The sequence below is a fragment of the Rhinatrema bivittatum genome, chromosome 1 (assembly GCF_901001135.1).
Source record: "Rhinatrema bivittatum chromosome 1, aRhiBiv1.1, whole genome shotgun sequence".
In the NCBI taxonomy this organism is placed as follows: Eukaryota; Metazoa; Chordata; class Amphibia; order Gymnophiona; family Rhinatrematidae; genus Rhinatrema; species Rhinatrema bivittatum.
In genome coordinates this window covers 384,745,219-384,768,156 of record NC_042615.1, presented here as the reverse complement: position 1 = coordinate 384,768,156, position 22,938 = coordinate 384,745,219, and positions in this window count along the sequence as shown.

Sequence of the window (22,938 nt, the reverse complement as noted above, 5' to 3'; positions counted from 1 at the left end):
CCTGGCCTGAGGCTCCCACTGCCTCCTCACATTGGGCACAAAGGGAGTATGGCTCCTCACTGTGCGTGGCTCTAAGCTGGCATGCTGAGCAGAGGCCGAGAGCTTTCACGCCGGAATCAGAAGGCGCCGCCGCAGGAGACGCCGGGGCATTCGAATGTTCCATCGCGGCTTGCAAAGAATATACGCTTAATATAATATGCGCTCAATAATATGCGGCAGCAATATACGCTTAATACAATACGCGCTCAATAATATGCGCTCAATAATATGCGGCAGCAATATACGCTTAATACAATATGCGCTCAATAATATGCGCTCAATGATATGCGGCAGCAATATACGCTGAATACAATATGCGCTCAATAATATGCGGCAGCAATAAACGCTTAATACAATATGCGCTCAATAATAAGCGGCTGCAATATAAGCTTAATACAATATGTGCTCAATAATAAGCGGCAGCAATATACGCTTAATACAATATGCGCTCAATAATATGCGGTCAGTAATATACGCTGAAAGGATATACAATATACGCACAATAATATGCGGTCAGTAATATACGCTCAAAGGATATACAATATACGCACAATAATATGCGGCCAGCAATATACGCTCAATAGTATACAGGCGCCTATCATGGGCGCTCAATACCTGAACAAGGCCGACAAAATGGCGACCTCCACGGCGTGCCGCATACAGGCAACGCCGCCGATCCTCGGACCTCGGAGACCAAATATAAGAGATGTACGCCTTACCTGATCCTCGGTGCTTCCCGGCTGGAACCCGAGCGGTCTCCGGCTGCGGGGGGAGAGGGGAAATACCTTCACCGCCGCTTCTGAGGAAATGCACCCGCTGCCTCTAGGTCCACGCCGGGACTGAGGCACCTCTTAGCCCGACCCAAGCCCTTCACGCTCGGGGGCTAGATCCCTGCCGCGATTCAGCCACCGGACCAAGGCCTAGACCTCCGAGGGATCACGGAAATCACCCCGGGAAAACTCAACTGGGGGAGGGACCCGAGGGTATCACCGCAGGAGTGCGGGGCTCGATGTTCCTGTAGAAATTTAGTAAGTAGAATATAGAAAGTAGAAAATAGAAAAGTAGTATTGGAAAACACGCTCAGCGAGCGTGCAGGCTCTCCAAACTGCTTTGGAGACGGAAATTACTGAAGTGCTTCACTTCCTGTGGGGGTATATGTACCCGTGCTGACGTCAGATCCGTCTTCAACTGCTAGCACGAGCTCACTATACCCACTTGTTCTGAGTCCATCTGGCTACACGCTAGGAAATGCTGTTTTTTCTTTAATGTCTTCCCTTGATTTCGCCCCCTGCTATTGCTTTCTTTAATGGGAATAGCATGGTTCTGGAGAAAAAAGTATGTCATAATGTAATTATGTGATTTTCAATGTATTGAACTGCTTTTGTGTTTTCATTAAGTGAGATGTATCTTGCTGTATATTGTTAAAGTGATAAAAATAAAATAAAAAAAAAAACCAAAAGAAAGACATTATGGTATGTGACGGGTCCTATCTGACGGATAATGAGAAATGGCCCAATATAACAAGGGGCTAGTTTCATAGAAGGTACCCCCTGAGTCTGATGTATTGGGTACTTAGCCAAACTTTGTCCCCACACTTGAGCTGCAGACCTGATCAATGATGCTTATCCATATTTTTCTTAGCTCTATGGGCAGCTTTTTGTATCATGGACTCAGTGCGGGCCCATAGATTCTGAAGTTCCTGAGTCATCAGCTGGGCTGCAGGAAAGGCTACTGATAAAGGCAGGGGTAGCGGAGGGTTAGGCTGTCATCCGTAGACTATTTGGAATCGGAAGGTCCCAGTGGCAGTATTGAAGTGGAAATTATGGGAGAATTCAGCCCAGGGTAACAAAGCAGCTCAATTGTTCTGACGTTCATTGACAAACATTCACAGAAATGTCTTTAGAGTTCAATTCGTGTGTTCTGTTTGACCGTTGGCCTGAGGGTGGTAAGCCATAGTAAAATCCAATGTAATGTTATATTTTTAGCAGAGTGATCGCCAATATTTTGCAGTAAATTGAGTACCTCTGTCTGAGATGATGTGTTGTGGTAGTCCATGTAAATGGAAAATGTGTGATTTAAACAGCTTGGCTAGTTCTAGGGAAGTATGAAGTCCAGGAAGGGCCACAAAATGGGTCATCTTGGAGAAGCAATCGACAGCCTCCCAGATGACCCAACAACCTTCAGAAGGGGGAAGATCGACCATGAAATCTGTGCATAAATGAGTCCATGGCTCCTGGGGCACAGGTAGAGGCTGTAACAGACTATAGGGTCAACCCACCAGGGGTTTTTGTTGAGCACAAATGGGGCAGGAGTCCACGTAATTCCTGATGTCCTTCTTCACTTGGGTCAAGAAAATCTCCGCTAAAGGTGAGATAAAAATCCAATAAATAATCCCCAAAATTACCCCACTCTCCAATAATAATTTTTTTCTTAGTTTACTTGGTTGTTTTTCTTAAAATAATTTTTTATGTGAGATGAGGTAAGTTTCATACTTATTCTGTTGCATGCCTCCACAGCCTGGCTACAGTATTGAAGTTGTAATCATAAACTTACCTCCCTCCCACTCTCAATTTGAAGTTTTTATTAAATTTTTTTTTGTGTATATTATTTTATTGTTTTAATAATAAATGTATTATAAAACTCATTATGTTTTCCACATGTTAGCATAAAATTAACTTAGCGCTCAATGCTGATATATCCTATTATATAAAGCGTATATGTGAATTTGCTCGCAAACAAAATAGAAAATCTTTCAAACCCGGTCTCCCTCTAGACTCTGTTATAAATTGTTCATTCCGTGTTCAGTGTTCACCACATGCTGTCAAAATGTCTCTATCTTTATCTTGGTGTTACAACTGAGAGTTGACTATTCAATATTAGAGACTTTATTTAAATCAACTGAGCACATCAAGAGAATGTTTAGCTTTTTCAGCTTTTTAATCTTTTGCTGGCAATTTATTTAAATCACTGTTCTACTTATGCTTTACGGGAAACATGAGTGATTTCTTGTTAATGTTTACAGGAAGGGGGGGTGGAATTTGGAAGGGGGGGGGATTTGAGGGTTAATCTCTAGAGTTATGTTGTGGCTGGCCTGGGAAGGGTGAAGTGACCAACCCTCCCGGGATGTTTTGTAACAAGTTTTTTTTTTTAAACGTATTAATAAAAAATTGTTTATAACTAAATCACTACAATCAGCTGGAGGCACTGTTCAAAATTTTTCAAAATGACATTCTCTTGATATGCTCAGTTGATTTAAATAAAGTCTCTAATATTGAATAGTCAACTCTCATTTGTAACACCAAGACAAAAAATAGAGACATTTTGACAGCATGTGGTGAACACTGAACACGGAATGAACAATTTATAACAGAGTCTAGAGGGAGACCGGGTTTGAAAGATTTTCTATTTTGTTTGCGAGCAAATTCACATATACGATTTATATAATAGGATATATCAGCATTGAGCGCTAAGTTAATTTTATGCTAACGTGGAAAACATAATGAGTTTTATAATACATTTATTATTAAAGCAATAAAATAATATACACAAAAAAAAATTAATAAAAACTTCAAATTGAGAGTGGGAGGGAGGTAAGTTTATGATTACAACTTCAATACTGTAGCCAGGTCGTGGAGGCATGCAACAGAATAAGTATGAAACTTACCTCATCTCACATCAAAAATTATTTTAAGAAAAACAACCAAGTAAACTAAGAAAAAAATTATTATTGGAGGGTGGGGTAATTTTGGGGATTACTTCTTTACTTGGAGCCAACAATAAAGGTGCTGAAATAGGTTTAAGGTCTGTACTCGGCTGGGATGACCTGCAATGTGAGAGTCGTGTGCCCAGTCAAGTACTTTCTGATGGAGACAACGTGGGACTACTGTCTTTCCAGGTGGGATGGGCATGGAAGCAGACAGGAAAATTTGGGCAGGATCAAAAATGTGGCTTAGGGGTTCCAGAGTATCTTCCACTCCAAACGATTGGGAGAGGGCATCTGCCCGGATGTTTTTATGAGCTGGTCTATATTTCACTTCAAAGTCAAAGTGGGTGAAAAATAATGACCATCGAGTCTGACGGGTATTTAAGCGCTTCGCATTATGGAGATGTTTTAGATTTTTATGGTCCGTATATACAGTAATTCAGTGTTGCACCCCTTCTATCCAATGCCACCATTCTTCTAAAGCCAGTTTTATGGCTAACAGTTCTTTGTCCCCAATTCCGTAATTTTGTTCCGCTGGAGAGAATTTTTTGAGAAAAATGAACAGGGTCGGAGACTCCCCCTGTCTAAGAGTTGATTTAAAACAGCTCCTACTCCTTCCGAGGAAGCTTCAACCTGGATGATAGAGGGGCACATTAGGTCTGGGTGACAAAGACATGGTTCTTCAAGGAAGACTTGTTTTAGATTAGAGAAGGTCATGACTACTTCCGGAGGCCAGTTCTTGGTATTGGCCCCCTTCTGGGTAAGTGCCGTGAGGCGGGCTACTATCTGCAAGTAGTTGGGAATAAAATGGCAAATCCTAGAAATCTTTGCAACCGGCGAAGACCAGAGGGTTGAGGCCAATTTAAAATACATTTCATCTTCTCGGGGTCCATGCAGAAACCCTTGCTGGAGATTATATATCCTAGGAAGGGCAGGTTTTCTCTTTCAGATAGGCAGTTTTCCAATTTAGCCTCTACGATGAGAAGATAAATCTTTAATTAAAAAAGACGAGAATGTCGCCAGGTAGACCACCACACAGGTGCTCAGGAGGTCTCTGAAGATTTCGTTCATCATGACTTGAAAAACTGCTGGAGCATTACAAAGGCTAAAAGGCATAACCAGGTATTCATAGTGTCCATCTCACGTATTTAATGTGGAGATTACTTACCTGATAATCTCGTTTTCCTTAGTGTAGACAGATGGACTCAGAACAAGTGGGTATAGTGTGCTCGTGCTAGCAGTTGGAGACGGATCTGACGTCAGCACGGGTACATATACCCCCACAGGAAGTGAAGCACTTTAGTAATCTTCCTTGCAAAAGCTGTTATGGATATATGTGTACTGACGATCAATGAAATAGTGAAACAGGATTCCCCTGACCGATTGATAGTAGCTGGAGACCGCCAGCATTCCCAACCGGAAGGCGTCGACACCTGGCAAAGCGGACGCTCTCACGTAAACAAAGGACATGGCCTACCTTGAATCGGTGAAACCCATGTATACTGGCAGCTGGGCGGGATGCTGAGTCCATCTGTCTACACTAAGGAAAACGAGATTATCAGGTAAGTAATCTCCACATTTCCTGTCGTGTAGCCAGATGGACTCAGAACAAGTGGGATGTACAAAAGCTTTACTCCCGGACTGGGCGGGAGGCTGCCTGAGGACCGTGTAAGACCGCCCTCGCAAATGCTGTGTCCTCCCTGGCCTGGACATCCAGACGGTAAAACCTGGAGAAGGTATGGAGGGAGGACCACGTCACAGCTTTACATATTTCTGCAGGCGACAGCATCATAGATTCCGCCCAAGACGCTGCTTGGGCTCTGGTAGAATGAGCCTTGACTTGTAGAGGTGGTGACTTCCCGGCCTCTACGTAAGCCGCTCTGATAACTTCTTTAATCCAGCGGGCGATGGTGGGCCGAGAGGCCGCTTCTCCTTGTCCTTTCCCGCTGTGAAGGACGAACAGATGGTCCGTCTTTCGTATGGCTTCTGTCATTTCCAGATATCTGGGCAGTAATCTGCCGATGTCGAGATGGCGTAGTAAACGCCCTTCTTCTGATTTCTTCAAACCTGCCGTGGTTGGCAAGGATATGGTTTGGTTGAGGTGAAATTGTGAGATGACTTTAGGTAAGAAGGATGGAACCGTGCGAAGATGGATAGCCTCCGGAGTGATTATTAAAGCAATAAAATCTGTGAAACCTTTTGAGGCTGAAAAGGAGCCTGTGATCCCTGAAAGGGTGGGAACCTCCTGTTCATCCAACTGGATTCCAGCTTCCTTTAATTCTGCCATGACCTTTTCATGCACTCTCAAATTTCTTACCCATTAAATATAAAGGGCCAGATTTTATAACATGCGCGCGGGCATAGATTTGTTCGCGCAACCCGGCGCAAACAAATCTATGCCCGATTTTATAACATGCGCGCGTGCAGGGGGGTGCACAATTGTGCAACCTGTGCGCGCCGAACCAAGCAGCCTTCCTCCCTTCCCTCCGCCCCCCCCCCCCCCGCACCTTCCCCTATCTAATCCACCCCCCCAGCCCTAACTAACCCCCCACCCGACCTTTATTGATGAAGTTACGCCTGACTCCGGGCAGGCGTAACTTGCACAAGCCGGCTCTCTATCCCCCGGCCCGGTGACTGTTCCAGTGGCCTCGGTCCCGCCCCTGGAACGCCCCCAGGCCAGCATCCCGCCCATGGCGCCGCCCCCGGAACGCCCATTTTTTCAAGCCCGGGACTTACGCGCATCCTGGGGCTTGCGAGCGCCACCGAACCTATGCAAGATGGGCTCAGCATGCGCAGGGGGAGGCAGGAGTAGGTTTTCAGGGGTTTCTTGTGTATCTTATGCGCGCAGCCCTTTGAAAATCTACCCCAATGTGAACTCTTCAAAAACCATCCACTTGCAGGTGTCTACTTTACAGATATTTTTGTAATATTTGTCTTTGTCCACACATAGGAAGAAAACCAGTGCTGCCATTTTTTTTCCAGGTCTTCAGCGTTCACTTGAAATTCAGGTAGATCATGGCTGAAACTGATGGGACTATTGGGCATCACAAAGAGGGAGGCTCTTCTTCAACCCGGTCACACTGGGAGGTGGTGCCGGCTCTCCCTAGTGTGGGTCTGGCCATGGTGTCCTTCAGGCAGTGGCAACTATGGACACATGGCCACATTAGCCATAGGCTAGTTATGCCTCTGTCTCTCATAGTGAAATGGAGGAGGACCCATCAGGGGTAGAGTCTCCTCCTCCCAGTATTGGTCTCAGAGGACGAATTGCTGGTGGTGAATGGAGGTAATGACAAATGTAGTGGACCTGTCTACCATTTCACTTTCTCGGTCAGCCACTGATCATGTGTATGTGATGCCTTCATGTTTATATTGCATCCAGTAGGGGAGTGCATATAAAAAAAAAAAATACTCATGTCATTATGTCATTTAATTTTGGTTTTATTTCACTGACACTCTTTTGTTTTCTCAAGTATAGTGTTTGTTTTGTTTTAGCATGTGCTATATTTTTACATTATGTGCACCTTACTAAGGTTTGCAAATAGTGCGAACTAAAATGAGCACCCTGAAAAGCTTTAACACTATGAAATGACATTTCGTCAGATTTTTGTGACATTTGGATGGGAAACAACACAAAACAATATAAGTAAATTTGCTGATATTGTCCTGTTGTTTCAAAATTACAGCATATATGTAATATCCAGTGCTACCACATTACTAGCATTTAAAGGGCTGCCAAGGCACAGCTGAGAGGCATCCTGTGCTTTTTGGTAATTCTAAACAGCAGGATGAGCATGAACAGTGAGTGGCAACAGTTACTGTTTGCTCTTGATATGTGTACATTTGTTTATACATGTCATGACTACGCTTCTATGTGTACTATATGCATCCCTGTTCAGAGAAGTAACAGTAGAATATATGCAGGAAATCCTAGTCTAGAAGGCTCAGTGTTGGTGAATATGAATAATGGCTGTGTTTTAGAAGGTGACATGGTGCTTGCAGGGGTAGGATGTATGAAAGTAGAACCCATCTAATATGGCATAGTTTTTGGGGATACACCGTATGATATGCAGTGACGGAGTCTTTGAATGTGGTAGATGAGGTACTTATGGCCAGTGCCTCTGGCCTTGCTAGCCTGTGCACTAGATTATAGGACACCATGGCCAGACCCACACTAGGGGGAGCCGGTACAACCTCCCAGTGTGACCGGATTGAAGAAGAGCCTCCCTCCTTGTGATGCCCAATAGTCCCATCAGTTTCAGCCATCAGCTACCTGAATTTCAAGTGAGCGCTGAAGACCTGGAAAAAAAATGGCAGCACTGGTTTTCTTCCTATGTGTGGACAAAAATAAATATTAGAAAAATATCTGTGAAGTAGAGTAGCCACCTGCAAGTTGATGGTTTTTGAAGAGTTCACAACGAAATTGTCTAATTCGTCCTGGTTCGTGGGCACCGAAAAACGAATGGAATTTTTCCTAAATTTCGGAAAAATTTGTAGTTTGTGTTAGTGCACGCTAACGGGAATTAGCTTGCATTAACTTTAAAATGTTAGTGTGCGCTAACTATGGTTAGCACTCACTAATACAAAAATCGGGACCCGCAAAAAAAAAAAATGAACTGAGGGAAAAATGAAATTTTCCGCGGGGGCCTGAAAACGAAGTCCGAACCAATAGAGGTAAACAATGCACATCTCTACTAGATTATGAGACAATGGCAGGGGTTTAGGACTGCAGGATCTGTGTAATGGAAAAGTATGTGGCTAGTGCCCTGTGAAGGCTTGTTCTTCATGGAGAGGACAGACGTGAGAGAAGGATGCATAATATTTTCTATGTGAGCATAAGTTTAGGGATTTCATTAGGATACATGCTGGTTTTGCATGCTTGCAATTCCTCATGCTCTGCAGCTTGCTAAGACATTGGTGGTTTATTTCCTTTCTGTAATAAGTATTTTATCCATGCAAGTACTAGCCTTTCCCCATTTCTTCCTATGGGACAAAGGCTTGAAAATATCTTTCAGAGTTTATAAATGAGGCAGTATGGAGACAGAAATGTGGGCAGATTTTTTTGACTGGTCTCCCTTAGATTGTGCTGACATCATAGCACAAGAATGCTTGGTTTGCTCTCCCCACTGATTTCTTTAGGGGACTGACATCACCAGAGTAACTTTATGAGGTTCATACTGAAAGGGGTTTCAAAAATCTCGCAGGCTTCACTGGCCCTATATTACCTGGCTACTTGGTTGGATGACATGGGGGCATTTCAGGGCGGAGAAGAATTATCCAATTGATTTTTGATAAATGGGTATGTTCAGTAATGCAGTTGTGCCATTGAATATCCGATATAAGTTAGCCAGATAAGTTTATATCTGGCTAACTTAGCCAAACCCCCTGTGGTTTATATCTACTTCTTAACGTCCAAAAAAGGATAATCAGGCTCATACATTACTAAATTTAGCAAGTAACATGTTTTGTGGCTCTGAGCAAGGAAGTCCCAAAATGCTTCATACTATGCCCATTTTCTGCCTTTCTCCATCCTCTTTCTCCCTTGCAGTTATGCTTCCTGTACAGTCTTCTGCTTCTGCTTTGAATAGCAAATATTTTTATTCATTGGCCTTCCAAAATAACTATTCACCTCTGACTCCTTTGTATTTATTGCAACAACCAGTTCCTCCAAAATATACACTTGCTTGCATATACCACAAAATATGAACAAGCACTCCCAAAATGTTAGAAAAACTTTGAAATATTTTACAAAGAAATCCTTGGCCATTCGTAGGAACAAAATAATCTTTCTTATTCAAAGAGCTCATTGTGTACTGCAAGAGCCCTATTATGTCAGGCTTAGAATACTTTTGAACGTTTTCAAATCTACCTCACTGAGAGCTAAATCAGCCAATGTAAACATGATGGATTGAAAATGAGGAGCAGATTCTCCTATCTGCCTACAGCAAAGAACATTAATGACCTCGTAAATGCTTACTACTATAAACAAACTTTAATAGTCACATCAACACATGCATTAATGGCATTCGACACTTCATCACACACTACCACATTTCCAGCTTGAGCAGATGCTTAAGAATTTGTATTCCATCCCCAAGTCTGCAGGAATATGTCTTGCCACCCAAGGTACCCACCCATGGAATATAATCATTTTGATTTTTATAGTAAAAGAGGATGCCAATGTAAGTAACAACTCTACTGTGTTCAGAATCGTACATTTATCTAAGCTCTGCAATGGAATGACCTGGCAGCACATTTATGACACGTGTATGGACATATTTCAAAAAGGAGAAAAAAAAAGGAGGGTGAACAGCACATGCCAGTCATACTCATTTTCTGTGGTGGTAAATTAATGTAATCACAACCAATGGAAATGATAATGCATTATTTTGAATCCATCAACTTACAGGATTCAAGGCAAAATGGTTATGTCAGAAGAAGATGATGTCAAACAAATCTGAAAAATCTCTATGACTAGATGATCAATGAATTAGATCAGGGGCTAGAGCTGGTGCTATATTTATAATCCCTATGAAATGTATCTATTTATTTATTTCAATACTTTTATTTATATCTTGCTCCTTCCCAAAGGACCAAGGTGGGTTCCATAATATAAATACATTCCAAAGAAATGCATACCAGAAATGTAAAAGAAATATAAAATAAACATGTATAACTAAGTCCGCATAGAGCAAATTGTGTGCAATTTTGGTCACCCCATCTCAAAAAAAGATATAGTAGAATTAGAAAAAGTACAGTAAAGGGGCAACCAAAATGATAAAGGGCTTGAATGGCTCCCTGTGAGGAAAGGCTCAACAGGTTGGGCTCTTCAGCCTGGAGAATATAAGATAGAGGTCTAAAGAATTATGAGTGGAGGGGGAGAGGGAACAGGTAAATAATGAATGGTTATTTACCCTTATATGTTTGTATGTAGTTTTATGTATGTTTGTCTGTTATTCTTATATTATATTTTTGTTACATTTATATAGTATGTGTACTGTAATTAATTTATTTGTTTAATTAATTTTTGCACTATTATATTACAGATTTTTATTATTAACCAAATATTTCATGTGATATTGTATTTATATTTTGTTTCGCTTGTGCTTTGCACTTACCCTTTTTGTATAATATACTATTTACCCTTTCTAGAAGTATTAGGACAAGAAGACACTCCATGAAGGTAATAGACAGCACATTTAAAACAAATTGGAATTTTTTCTCTCAGGACACAATTAAACAATGGAATTTGTTACCAGAGGATGTGGTGAAAGCAATTAGTGTAGCTGGGTTTAAAAAGTTCCTGGAGGAAAAGTCCATAAACTATTATTAGTCATGTGACAGGGGAAAGCTACAGTTTATCCCTGGTTCAGGAACGGATTTAGGATTTGCTGCACCAAGGCCCCACCTTCAGTAAAGGGCTATTATAGGGTAGCAGAGGGCTGTTCTCTGCTGAATGAGATTCAGCAGATCTGGAACGCAGCATATCTTAGCCATCCTGCTGCCCCTAAATATTTGCTTCACCTGCCTCCACCTCTTAGTTATGATGGTGATCCCACCAAATGAAAATGCTTCCTGAATCAGTGCTGGATGCAATTTGAATTGCAGACACTGCTCTTCCCATCTGATCACATCAAGATTACCTTCATCCTGTCCTTGTTGGGTAGCTCAGCCCTAGCCTGGGCCTTGCCACTCTGGGAGAGAGATGACCCACTTCTGGGAAATCTGAACAACTTTCTGAGAGAATTCCACATGATCTTTGATGAACCCAATCATACTTCGTCCATGACTACTGAGTTTCTTCAGATCAGGCAAGGCTCCTGCTCCATTGGAGAGTATGTGGTAGAGATGTGAATCAGAACCGGAATTGGTTCGGATTCCGGTTCCGATTCACATTGTGGGTTTTTTTTCGTCCGGCCCAATCGCGGATTTGTTTATCAGCTGCGCCCAAGCCGATAAACAAAAAACCCACCCCGACCCTTTAAAACTAATCTCTTAGCTTCCCCCACCTTCCCAAACCCCCCCCCCCTGAAAACATTTTACAGGTACCTGATGGTCCAGTGGGGGTCCCGGGAGCGATCTCCCGCTCTCGGGCCGTTGGCTGCCACTAATAAAAATGGCGCTGATGGCCTTTGCCCTTACCATGTGACAGTGTTATCCGGCCATTGGCCGGCCCCTGTCCACATGGTAGGAGCACTGGATGGCCCTTGCCAATTTTAAAGATGGCGCCGGCCATCCAGTGCTCCCTCCATGTGACAGGGGCCGGCCAATGGCACGGATACCCTGTCACATGGTAAGGGCAAAGGGCCATCGGCGCCATTTTGATTAGTGGCAGCCGACGGCACGGGAGCGGGAGATCACTCCCGGGACCCCCACTGGACCAACAGGTACCTGTAAAATGTTTTTTTGGGGGGTCGGGAGGGTGGGGGAAGCTAAGGGATTAGTTTTAAAGGGTCGGGGTGGGTTTAGGGGTTATTTTTGTGTACCATTTTTCCTGCCCTCCCCCAAAATGATAAGAGAACCCCCATGAACAATATCGTGGGGTTTTCCTATCGTTTTGGGGGGAGCCCCCGATTTCTGACGATTTTGAAAATATCGTACGATATTTTCAATCGTCCGAAGCCTGATTCACATCCCTAGTATGCGGTTCATTTTCTTACACTGGCATCTGAACTGTAATGGGGCAGTGATAGCCTCAAACCTATTTTCTGGCATGGATTTGCAGAACATATCAAAGATGAGCTGGCTAGCCAGGACCTAATCAGTTTGGTTATATGCCTGGATCTTAGATTTCAAGAAAGGGCTTGAGAGAGAGAGACCTAGCCCAGCGTCCCATCTGTCCTGCCCCCAGGTTTCCATACCCAGAGGTTTCCAGGTCACCTGAGTTGAGGCCAGTTCAAAGAGATCACATGAGCCCATGCAAAGAGATCACATGAGCCCATGCAAAGAGATCACATCAAGTTGTCTATGGAGGAGAAACAGAGACAGGCCCACCCTCAACCAGTGCCTATATTGTGCGGCATCAGGACATTTCACAAGTTGTTGCCTGGCCAGCCAGGAAATTCCAGGACCTAGGTATGGTGGGAGAGGGCCACCCTAGGTCACCAAGTACCTCTCCATAAATTCTATTACCAGTATGTCTCTCATTTGGCGAAACTCTTGTTGATACCCAAGCAGTTCTTGATACAGGGCTGGAGGCAGCTTCATTCACAAGTTCTTGGTTCTTCACTAGGGGATCCTGACAATTCCCTTGAACAATCCACTCACAATCTCATCAGTTCATGGAGAACCCTTGCTGGGATGTGTCACAGGGGCCCACTGTTCTGTTCACTATCCAGACAGGTATCCTGGATGGAGAGCAGTTCAATTTATATCTCTTGTCCAAGGCGGTCAATGTAGTCATTTAGGCCTAACTTTGTTCATGTGTATCAACCCCACATCACTGGGGCAATGTACAAGTTGCCAAATGGAGCTCCTGCTACCACGAGCAATGTCTCGTTAAGATCTTGGCCCATTGTGCACCTTGCCCAGGACAGTTATCCTGGAGCTTCCAGGTCTTCCACCACAGTAAGTAAGAGTATGCGGATGTCTTTAGCAAACAGCACTGCCACTACATCGCTCCTATGACTGTTCCATTGATTTGGTCCCAGGGAAAGTACCACCCAGGGGTAGAGTTTGCCCACTCTCTGTGGCCCACAACAGAGGCAATGTCCAAATATATCAAAGAAAAATCTGGATAGAGGATTCATTCACCCTTCTTCATCACACGCCAGAGACGGGTTCTTTTTTGTGGGGAAAAAAGGTGGTTTGCTTGCATTGACTACTGAGACTCAATGCAATTACCAAGAAGGACCAATCTCCGCTCCCACTGATCACAGAATTCTGACTGCCTCAGAGGGGCACAAATCTTTACCAAGCTTGATCTGCGGGGGACATACAATCTGATTAGGATTTGTGAGGGAAACGAATGGAAGACCGCTTTTAACACCAGAGATGGGTACTTTGACTATCTGGTGATACCCTTCGCATAATGCAACGACCCTGCGGTCTTTCAGTTTATGGTTAATGAGATATATTGGGACCTGCTCTTCTCTCATGTGTTGGTGATGTATTTGGATGATATCCTAGTATTGTCAAAATCCTTGCAAGAACATCAAGGTCATGTAACACAAGTTCCCAGAGGCCCCGTGAGCACCACCTATATGCAAAATTGGAAAAATGTACTTTTGAATAGAAGGAACTCCTGTTCTTTGGCTACATCATTTCTCGGCAAGGCCTATGCATGAACCCAGACAAACTGAAAGCCATCCTAAATTGGTCCCAGCTTGTGAGTTTCAAAGCTTAGCAGCACTTCTCTGGATTTGTAAGCCAATACCGACAATTCATTCACGGCTACTCTACACTGGCTGCACCTCTCACTGATCTTGCTAAAAAGGAGTCTTTCAATACCTCAAGGGGGAGTTCACCCTTGACCCCTGCCTACATCATCCAGACCCCTCCAAGCCATTCATTCTGGAGGTAGACCCTTCTACCTCGAGGTTGGGGCTGTCCTCCTACAGCACAACCACCATGGCACTCTTATGACCTGCTCCTATTTCTCTAAAAAATGTACTCCTGCAGAGAGAAATTACACTATTGGAGATTGTGTGCTGCTAGCTTTAGTCAAATGGCAACATTTGTTAGAAGGGGCCAGACACATTGTGATCATTTACACAGACCTCAAAAAATCTGGAACACCTGGCTCAAGCACAATGATTATAAGCACACTGGTCACTATTCTTCAACTTGTTTAACTTTGAATTGTGATACCAACCAGATGAAAAGAATTGACAGGCAGATGGCCTCTCATGCTCCCTTGACCTGAGGACTTCCTAGAGCCACTACAGCATTTCATTGATCCTGCAAGAATTGTGGTTGCTGCCACAGTAACCGTGCCAGCTGGGAAAATCATTGTTCCTCAACGGTTATGACAGAAAGTTCTTCACTGGACTCATGACTTCATTTGGTGGGTCACCCAGGCATGACCTGAACCCTGAAGTTAATCTTACATCCCTACTGGTGGCCTCAGATGAAGACTGATGTGAAGCTATATGTAGAGGCCTGCCCCACATGTGTGTTCTTAATGTACCTCGCCCTGAACGAAGGAAGGATGGGTAATAAATATTTTGAAATAAATAAATGTGCCATGAATAAGAGTTCTCAAGCTCGACTTTAGGGATATTACAGCCACTGGCAGCCCCCATGGAACCCTGGACCCACTTGGTCACTGACTTTGTCACTGATCTTCCCCTCTCAAGTGGCAACAACACTATATGGGTGGTGGTAGATCACTTTTCAAAGATGGCCAAATTCATACATCTCCCTGATCTTCCTTTGGCAACTGAATTGGCCAATTTCTTTGTCCAGCATATGTTCCATCTGCATGGCCTTCCTCTCCACAGTAAAGTTTACAGCTTGCTTCTGGAAAAGCCTGTGCAGGAAGTGTGAGATTACCTTGGACTTTACTTTGACTTATCACCCCAGAGCAATAGGCAAACTGAGCAAACAAATCAGACTTTCAAAGCCTTCTTAAGAGCATATGTAAACCAACACCAGGACAACTGGGCATCCTTACTCCCATGGGTGGAATTCTGCCACAATAATCATTTGAGCAGCTTAACCAAGTCACACCTTTTTATGTGGTGTTTGACTGTCATCCTCATACACCCAATCCTGTGCCAGTCTCCATCGCTTATCCTGCAGCCAACTTAAAGGGGCGCAAACTCCAAGATCTCTGACGGAAAACACACCATCTCTTGGAACAAGTGGCAGAATGTTCTACAAAGCAGGTGGACAAGAGATGCTGCTCAGCACCACCACTCCAATATGGGAGATTGGTTTGGCTTAGTACAAAGAACTTATGTCTTAAAATGCCTTCGCTGAAGTTTGCCCCAAGATTTATGGGACCATTCCCCGTGGTTCGGCAAGTGTGGCCAGTTGCCTACAAACTTAAGTTACCGGATTCATGATGTGTTCTGTCTATCCCTGCTGAAACCAGTAATATTATCTTGGCCATCTAGACCACCTCTCAGTGCAGTTTCAGCAGAAAAAGACAACCAATATGAAGTTGAGGAGATTCTGGACTCCTGAAGGGTCAGAAACCAAATCTAGTACCTCATCACATGGAAGAAGTTTGGACTGGAAGAAAATTCCTGGGAATCTGCCTCAAACCTCCAAGCCCCCCAATTGGTATGGAATTTCCCCAGATGCTTCCCCAGGAAGCCCAAGCACAGAAATCTGGGGAGAGGGCTTTGGTTGGGGGATACTGTTATGTTCACCAGTCATGGGGCCCACCTGTGACTGATATTACTCGCCCTGATACTACCAATGCTGCCAGAGGCTTTCTCTTGTGGTGGAATGCCGCCATCACCACTCACACCACCACTCCTGCAAGACTGCTGACTTTCCATAGATGCGTGCACATTGGCACACCTAATATAGGCCCCATAGCAGGATTCACTGATTGGTGCCTTCTGATGTCAGGCCCATTGATCTACTTAAGCAAAGGCCCTGCGGCATTCTGATGCCTCAGCAATGGGTCTCCTACTGTGAAATAGTGCGTGTTGCTCCTGTGTTCCTGTGTATCATTCCTGTGTCTTGTCTTCTCCAGCCTTGCTCATCCAGCCTTGCCCAGCTTTGCTGTCTTGTCCAGTTTTCTGTTTGTGTCCCCATCCAACCTTGTCTTGATTTCCTATTACTGACCTCTTGCTTGGACCTGATCCTGTTTGCCTGCCGCCTGCCTCAACCCTTAGTATGTCCCTATGTCTCCAGCTTTCTGGCTGGCCTGACCCTGGCATGCCCTTTGGACTCTTTCTTTCTCCACCACCCAAGGGGCCCCACCTAAGTCCTGCCGCCACCAGAACCCATGGGCTCAACCTGCGGGGAAGGCAGCTGGTATAGGCGAAACTCCAGTCTGTCCCTCTACAGGGCACGTTTGCCAGCTACGGGGTAGGCCTCATAGGTTTGCTTATGAGGCTGTGTCAATTATGCCACAGCATAAAGGGCTCACACCCATATGAATCATTATATTTATGCCCTCAAAAAAATGTAACAGATTGGTAACTTCCCTTGGTTCCCATGTTGGCTTTGTTCCATTAAACTATGCTTATCTATATGTTCAGCAATTTTGTTCTTTATAATTGTTTCTACCAATTTGCCTGGTTTGTAATTTCCTGGATCATTCCTTGATCCCTTTTTAAAAATTGGGACCTGGGCCACAATAGCATGCAGGTTCATACAGATTCTCTATATGTGGTGTAAAGAGGAAAAAAAAAGGCTACATCATTTTTTTGTTAACATTTTATTCCTATACCAAACCAGATGAGCTCAATGACTGGTTCTGAATAAACATGCTGTGCTACTATGTGCTACTTCATATTGTCCATTTCCATTGGAAGGACATTCTATAAGTCTTTATACACAAGTGAAAGTCTATAAATAAAACCATATGATAAAATGAAGCATTGTTGCAATAATAAACTTGCAGCGTAATTACATTTCATTTCAGGAATATTACAATTATTATAGTTTGATAATTATAGCCAGAGTTCACTTTTGCCTTGAAGAGGTCAACTAGAGTTATTCATTTATAGAAAATGCATCCACAAGAGCTTGAGTGTTTATTCCATTTAGGTATACTTTATAATTAAAGTTTTTGTGTACCTATAATATAGAAACTTCTACAAAAGCAACATAGAGGAGCTTTTACCTTTATTTGTACAAGTGATTTTATATATGTTATTTCATTACCATAGAACATAAAATGATGTGAGTTTTCACTTTTATAGGAAGGGTCCATCTCCCAAATTTATTTAGTGGGTTCTAATTAATGGGCATGGAGATTGTAGCGTGGACCCATATGGAGAAGGCAGGGGTGGGAAATCATTCTCTGGACTAGACAGAGACTCACTATCTGTTATGACTTGTAGGTGTGTGGGCCCTGGGCCGAGGTGAGAGATGGTACCACCCATAGGGAGGAGCCCTGTGAGCCTCACCATCGGGAGGCGCGATCTCAGCGGACGTCAGACACAGCTGTGGAATAGAGTCTTTATTAAAGAGGTAGAAAGGCACAGCCCGCGGAGTGGGGAGTGCAGGAGAAAGAAATAAGGTCTGAGCAGAGGGGTATATCCAAAGGGAATACCTCAGACATGGAGATCCGGTAATGGTCCGCAGAGCGGGGTACACCGAAGAAGTCTCTCCGTGGAGATGATGTAGTAGTGGCCTGCAGCACAGAGACCACCGAAGGAATCCTCACTCAGAGATGATATGGTAGTGGCCCGAGGTATGGGGTACACCAGTGAGGGTCCTGTAGCGATGATGGGGTAATGGCCTGCAGTGCAGGGTACACTGAAGCAATTCCTCACTTAGAGATGACAGGGTAGTGGCCCGAGGCGCGGGGTACACCAGAAGGATCCCACAGAGGCTGGTATAGTGGTGGTCCGTGGAGTCAAGGTACTCAAAGAGTAGTAGTTCCAGAAGAGGTCCCGGGAACGAGAACAGACCACAGTCCAAGGCAGAAGGCCCTTCGAGGAGCGGATAGCCAGAGACGAGGAAGGGCCCCCGAGGAGCAGTTACCCAGAGCATCTCATGCCGAAGTGCAGGAACTGGAACAGGAAATCGGAAAGAGTGACGCAGATTCAGCAATGAGGGAACTCCTTGCTAACTCGTCAATAGGCAGGGCCAGCCAGCTTAAGTACAGGAGAGTGTAGATGTCATCTGGAGGGGATGTCCCCGAGGTTCCCACCATGACATGCTTAAAACTGGCCCACGCACGCGCCTAAGTGATCCCATGAGCAAGATGGCAGTTGGGGCGCTGCGCCCATGCTGTCTCGGGAATGCCAGGGAGGTAGGCGGTAGCTGGCGGAGGCCGCCACTTTCCCCAGTGGTGTCAAGGCAGCAAAGAAAGAGGTGAGCATTAGTGGTTGCAGCTGTCTGGACCGACAGGCATAACAGTACCCCCCTTCTTAGGGCCCCTCCCCAGAGGTTTTAGTTTCCTAGGATGAGAAGTGAGGAACTGTTTGATCAGTTTCTTGTCGTGGACGTTGGCTGCGGGCCCCCAACTATTCTCCTCAGGATCAAATCCTTCCCATGAGATGAGATATTCCCAATGCTTTCCATGCTTCCTAATGTCCAAGATGTCTTCAACCTGATAGGTGATATTCTCTTCAGCTGTGAGATGTTGGAATTCAGGTGGTTTCCTTGAGAACTCAGACAGGATGAGCGGCTTTAAAAGAGAGATATGGAAGGCTTTGTGGATCTTGAGTGAAGTGGGTAACTGCAGGCTGTAAGTAATTGGACCCAGGCGGCGAAGTACTGCAAAAGGCCCAATGTATCTGGGCGCAAAGTGAGCTGAAGGCAGTTTTAGGCGGATGAAGCAGGTACTGAGCCACACTTTGTCTCTAGGATGCAACTCTGGAGCTGCCCAGTGATGGGCATTGAGAACTTCTTAGCCTTTTGACCAGCTTGTTGGAGAAGTTGTTTGGTGGGCTCCCAGAGTTGGTGTAGTTCTTGTGCCGAGGCCTGTGCTGCGGGAAATGACACAGACAGAGGCACTGGAAGAGGAGGCAGAGGTTGGCATCCGTAGACAATTTGGAAGGGCGAAGATCCAGTAGAAGCAGACAGGTGGGAATTTAAAGCAAACTCAGCCCAGGGAAGCAAATTGGACCAGTCTCTCTGCCTAAAGTTTACATATGCCCGGAGAAACTGTTTTAGAGTACGGTTCATCCTCTCTGTCTATCCATTGGCCTGCAGATGGTAGGCTGATGTGAGGTCCAGGGATAAGTAAAATTTTCTGCATAAAGACCTCCAGAAATTTGCCGTAAATTGCACTCCTCAATCAGATAGGATGTGTCTTGGGAGGCCATGGAGGTGAAAAATGTGGCGCCAATTCTGGAGCCGAAGGTAGACCAGGTAATGCCACGAAATGAGCCATCTTTGAAAAGCGGTCCACGGAGACCCAGATGGTGTTGTTGCCACTGGATAGAGGTAAGTCAATGATGAAATCCGTGGCTATATGTGTCCAGAGCTCGCTAGGTGCAGAAAGTGGTTGAAGAAGCCCCCAAGGGCAACCCGCCGGCGGGTTTTGACAGGCACAAGTAGGACATGATTCTACATATGCATGGACATCTTTTCTCATGGTTGGCCACCAGTAGATCCTTTGCAGAGTAGAACGTGTTCTAGCTTGTTCAGGATGGCCTGCGAGCAGAGAGTCATGCACCCATCTGAGGATCTTCCTTCTGAGTGGTTGGGAAACCACCATCTTCCCAGCTTGAACCGTGTGTGTAGCGGAGAGGAGCACCTTCATAGGGTCGATGATGTGCCGCAGAGTATCTGGAACATCTTCTGTGGTAAATGAATGGGAGAGTGCATTGGCTCGGGTGTTTATATCAGCTGGTCGGTATCGCAAGAGGAAATTGAATTGTTTAAAAAATAGAGACCAGCGGGCCTGCCTGTGATTCAGATGTTGAGCATGATGTAAGTACTCAAGGTTCTTGTAGGAAGGTACAGAGAAGGGCTACCAAAATGATAAGGGGAATGGAACAGCTCCCCTTTGAGGAAAGACTAAAGAGGTTAGGACTTTTCAGCTTGGAGAAGAGACGGCTGAGGGGGGATATGATAGAGATGTTTAAAATCATGGGAGGTCTAGAACGGGTAGATGTGAATAGGTTATTTACTCTTTCGGATAGTAGAAAGACTAGGGGGCACTCCATGAAGTTAGCATGGGGCACATTTAAAACTAATCGGAGAAAGTACTTCTTCACTCAACGCACAATTAAACTCTAGAATTTGTTGCCAGAGGATGTGGTTAGTAGAGTTAGTATAGCTGTGTTTAAAAAAGGATTGGATAAGTTCTTGGAGGAGAATTCCATTACCTGCTATTAAGTTCACTTAGAGAATAGCCACTGCCATTAGCAATGGTAACATAGAATAGACTTAGTTTTTGGGTACTTGCCAGGTTCTTATGGCCTGGATTGGCCACTGTTGGAAACAGGATGCTGGGCTTGATGGACCCTTGGTCTGACCCAGTATGGCATTTTCTTATGTCCTTGAGTTCTTGGAAAGCAGACACGGCTTCCGGAGACCACTGAGAGGGCTTGGCTCCCTTTCGAGTCATGGCTGTAGGAGCGCTCAGTGTTGAATAATGGTGGATGAATGACCTGTAGTAGTTAGTGAAACCCAAGAATCTTCACAGTGCCTTAAAACCAGTGGGTTGCAGCCAATCCTGAATGCTCTTGGTCTTTTGTGGATCCATCTGGAACCCCTGGCTAGAGACCACATAGCCTAAAAAGGGAACAGACTCCTGATGAAAGGAGCATTTTTCCTGTTTGGAATATAACTGGTTGTCCCTCAATCTTTGTAAGACATTGACGACATCCAAATGATGCCTCTGAAGGTCTTGCGAGAAAACCAGAATGTCATCCAGGTATACCACTACACAGCTGTAAAGCATGTCCCCGAAGATTTCGTTCATCATATTTTGAAATACTGCTGGGGCATTGCAGAGGCCAAATGGCATTACTAAATATTCAAAATGGCCATCGCAAGTGTTAAATGCGTTTTTCCATTCATCGCCCCGGCGTATCCTGACCAAGTTATTTGCTTCTCTGAGGTCCAATTTAGTGAATATTTTGGCCCCTTGGAGCCTGTCAAAAAGTTCAGAGATTAATGGCAAAGGGTAGCAGCCTTCAGGGTGATCTCATTTAAGCCATGGTAATCTATTCACGGGCGAAGGGAACCGTCCTTCTTTCCCACAAAAAAGAACCTGGCTCTAGCGGGAGATTTAGAAGGCCGGATGAAGCCTTTCGCCAAATTCTCTTGTATATATTCGGCATCTGGAGGGTACGCCCCGAGGTTCCCACCATGACGTGCTTAAGACTGGCCCATGCGCATGCCTAAGTGATCCCATGAGCAAGATGGCAGTTGGCAGCACCCACGCTGTCCCGGGAATGCCAGGGAGGTCGGCGGTAGCTGACAGAGGCCACCACTTTCCCCAATGGAGTCAAGGCAGCAAAGAAAGAGGTGAGCATTAGTGGTCACAGCCATCTGCGACCGACGGGTGTAACACTATCTTCCTCTCCTCCCCATGAACCTTGGTCCATTCAGCTATCCTGTAGTGCGCATTAAGTAGAGTCATACCACTTTTAGACTGAACATAAACCATTATGTCTGGGATTAATCCAGCTACTATATGCAGGAATAGATTGAGGAAGAAAATATAAATACTGCATACACAGAGTTCATGGAATAACCACCATCAGAGTAAATCTTTACCAAGTACAACTGGGTGCCCCAAGAGTATTAGCATACCAGACTCTCAGGCTTCACTTGAAAATCAACACAGATCGCCCAACTACACATTCCCAAATATTTCACAGGAATATAATGATTACATTGTCCTTAGTACAATTTCCCTAATTTCACACCTTTGGTTACTTCTCCATATCTCAACTCCCTCACAATATACCAGATGGGTACATTAAAATGAAGAAAAATCTCGAAGTAAACCCCAGACTCAAAGTGGGACATTTAGGATTACACCCTTCCTCCTGGGCCTCTCAATGCACACCCCATATTTGTTACTCACAAATCCTCGAACCGCTCAAACTTCTCATGGGTCTTCCAATCTCCATCCTTCCAGCACACAGCCCAGGGAGTTTCCCCAGTCACCTCCACTCTCTGGAAACTTACAGGGCTCTCCTTGCCTTGGAACACCTTTTCCTCCTTCCTCTAGGTATTTTCCTCAATGAGAAGAATGGCCACTTCTCCACTTTGGCCTCCGGGACATTTCCTTGGGAGAAGGAAAAACTTTCTTCTTCTCTATGGCCTCGGGCCACTTCCCTTGAGGAGAAGAGCCCCATCCCCAACTGGTGTGGTCCCTGGGCCCAGCAGCCCGCAGGCTGGTTATTCCAGGCCACTGAGGAGCACACAGAGGAGACTCGTCTATAGTAGGCTGGAAAATCTTTGCGGTTTGTGAGATGAAATCAAGTTCATTTCCTTATCAAAATAAACATGAGGTACAGTAATATAGTTCTGCAAAAGCAAAGAAATGCAAGGCACTAGATGACATTAGTGGGTATGGATATTTTAATTGTTTCCTCTAAATATATCGTATATCAACACCAACTTGGGAAAGGGTAAACTCCTGCCAGATCCCCCCATTT